Source organism: Myotis nattereri (genome assembly GCF_964212035.1).
Source record: "Myotis nattereri genome assembly, chromosome: X".
NCBI classification, from domain to species: Eukaryota; Metazoa; Chordata; class Mammalia; order Chiroptera; family Vespertilionidae; genus Myotis; species Myotis nattereri.
This window is the reverse complement of record NC_138078.1, coordinates 37,961,853-37,965,190: the sequence shown is the minus strand read 5'-3', so window position 1 is coordinate 37,965,190 and position 3,338 is coordinate 37,961,853.

Here is a 3,338-nt window from a genome sequence, read left to right as displayed (position 1 = left end):
AGTTTCCTCAAAAAACTAAAAATGGAAATCCCATTTGACCCAGTGATCCCACTTCTAGGAATATATCCCAATAAACTAGAAACACCAGTCAGAAAGGTTATATGCACCCCTATGTTCATAGCAGCGTAATTTACAATAGCTAAGATTTGGAAACAGCCAAAGTGCCCATCAGCAGTAGAGTGGATTAAAAAACTGTGGTTCATCTACACAATTGAACACTACCCTGCTGTAAAAAGGAAGGATCTCCTACCATTTGCAACAGCATGGATGGAACTGGAAAGCATTAAGCTATGTGAAATGCATCATTAAGATTGAGATAAATATGAGATGATATCACTCATTTGTGGATTATAATGAACAATATAAACTGATGACCAAAAACAGTTCCAGAGACAGAGAAGCATTGATTAGATGCTCAAACTGCAAAAGGAAGGTAAGGGAAGATGGGGATAAGTGGGAGAGATCAACCAAAGGACTTGTATGAATGCATATAAGCCTAACCAATGGAAACAGACACCAGGGGGTAACGGCATGAGCAGGGGAGGGGGGCGGTGTGTGTGCAATATGGGGATAAGGACACATGTAATACCTTAGTCCAGTGGTCGGCAAACTGCAGCTTGTGAGCCACATGTGGCTCTTTGGCCCCTTGAGTGTGGCTCTTTCACAAAATACCACATGCGGGCACACACGTACAGTGTGATTGAAACTTTGTGGCCCATGTGCAGAAGTCAGTATTTTGTGGAAGAGCCACACTCAAGGAGCCAAAGAGCAGCATGTGGCGCATGAGCCGCAGTTTGCCGACCACTGCCTTAGTCAATAAAAAAAAAAGAATGAAAAAAAAGAGTTCTGATAGCACCCTTGTCTTATTCCTTATCTAACAGTTAATATTTCCAACCTATCACTATTGAGTATAATGTTACCTCTGGGCCATTATTGAGTTGAGGTGTGTTCCTTCTATTCCCATCCTGTTGACATTTCTTTATCAGGAATGAATGTTGAAATTACCATATCTATTGAAGTGGTCATAGGGTTTTTGTCTTTCATTCTATTAATATGCTATATTGCATTTATTGTTTTTTTTTTGTATGTAGAAACATAATTGCATCCAAGGAAAAAATGGCACTTGATCATGAAAATAAATAAATAAATCTTATATAATAAAAGGCTAATATACAAATTGACCATCATGCCCTCACACAAGATGGCCGACCCCATGTAGTTCAAGATGGCCACCACAAGATGGACGGCAGGGGAAGGCAATTGGGGGCAACCAGGCCTGCAATGGAAGGCAATTAGGGGCAACCAGGTTGGCAGGGGTGGTCAGTTGGGGGAGGCCAGGCCTGCAGGGAAGGGAAGTGGGGGTGATTGGGCTGGCAGGGCAAGGTAGTTGGGGGTGATTGGGCTGGCAGGGGAGCAGATAGGCATCAATCAGGCTAGTGGGGGAGTGGTTAGTGGGTGATCAGGCTAGCAGGCAGAAGCAGTTAGGGGCAATCAGGCAGGCAAGCAGGTGAGCAGTTGTGAGCCAGCAGTCCCGGATTGTGAGAAGGATGTCTGACTGCCGGTTTAGGCCCAATCCTCTGTGTGTGTGTGTTGGGGGTGGTGCAGGCCGGCAGGGGAGATCAGTAAGGGGCAATCAGGCAGGCAGTCAGAGAGGTTAGGGGTGATCAGGCAGGCAGGGGAACACTTAGAGGCATCAGGCCAGCAGGCAGAGTGGTTAAGGGTGATCAGTCAGGCAGTCAGGTGAGTGGTTAGGAGCCAGAGGTCCTGGATTGCGAGAGGGATGTCCAATTGCCTGTGGGATTGGGCCTAAATCAGCAGTCAGACATCCACCGAGGGGTCCCAGATTGGAGAGGGTGCAGGGTTGGCTGAGGGACAACCCCCACCCCTCAGTGCACAGATTCCATGCACTGGGCCTCTAGTAAATAAATAAATATTACGAATGTAACATATAGAATAATGAGAATAGTTAATAATACTTTACTGTAGATTTGAAAGTTGCTAAGAGTAAGTTTTAGAAATCTTTACCATAAGAAAAATAAATTGTAAGTATGTATAATGTCAGATGTTAATTACACTCATCAATGTTGATTGTTTTCAAATAGAGATATTGAATTACTATTTTGCTCACCTGAAACTAATATAATGTTGTATGCTAATTATATCTATACTAGAGGCCTGGTGCACGAAATTCATGCACTGGGGGGTGGGGGGAATCCCTCAGCCCGGCCTGTGCCCTCTCACAGTCTGGGACCCCTCGCTCCTTACCGCCCGCCTGCTTGCTGCTCCTCAGTGCTGCCGCGGAGGTTCCTGCCACCTCCGCTACACTCACCAGCCATGAGCCCGGCTTCTGGATGAGCAGCACTCCCCCTGAGGGAACTCATTGTACCTCCAGGCCCTGGTTGGTGTGGATCAGTAGTTAGAGTGTCCTCTCACGCACTAAAGCAGCCGTGGGCAAACTACGGCCCGCGGGCCGGATCCGGCCCGTTTGAAATAAATAAAAGTATTGAAAAAAAAGACCGTACCCTTTTATGTAATGATGTTTACTTTGAATTTATATTAGTTCACACAAACAATCCATCCATGCTTTTGTTCCAGCCCTCCGGTCCAGTTTAAGAACCCATTATGGCCCTCGAGTCAAAAAGTTTGCCCACCCCTGCACTAAAGGGTCATGAGTTCGATTCCAGGTGAGGGCACATACACAGGTTGTGGGTTGCTTGGGCAACTGATCAATGTTTCTCTTTCTCTTTCCCTCTCCCTTCCTCTCTCTCTAGAATCAATGAAAAGAACATATCCTTAGAGGAGGACTTAAAAAGAAAAAAAAAATGCTGGTTTGGTTCAGTGGATAGTGCTTCTGCAGGCAGACTGAAGGGTACCAGGTTGAATTCCAATTGAAGGCATATACCTGGGTTGCCGGCTTAATCCAGGGCCCTGGTCAGGGGATTCAGCAAGAGACAACCATTTGATGTCTCTCATATCAGTTTCTGTCTTTCTCCCTCCCGTCCACTCTCTGTAAAAAAAATAAATAAACAACAACAAAAAAATCAATGCAAAAATGTCCTCAGGTGAGGATTAACCAAAACAAACAAACAAACAAACAAACAAACAAACACCCATTCCCAGTGTGATTATTGAAGGAGCATATGAAGTATTTGTTGAATGAATGGGAAGGGATGAGACTTTGCTTTCTAACTGTTTTATCAACTTTGCAAGCCAGAGGGTTTATTTTTATTTTTTTAAAATATATTTTATTGATTTTTACAGAGAGGAAGGTAGAGGGATAGAGAGTGAGAAACATCGATGAGAGAGAAACATCGATCAGGTGCCTCCTGCACACCCCC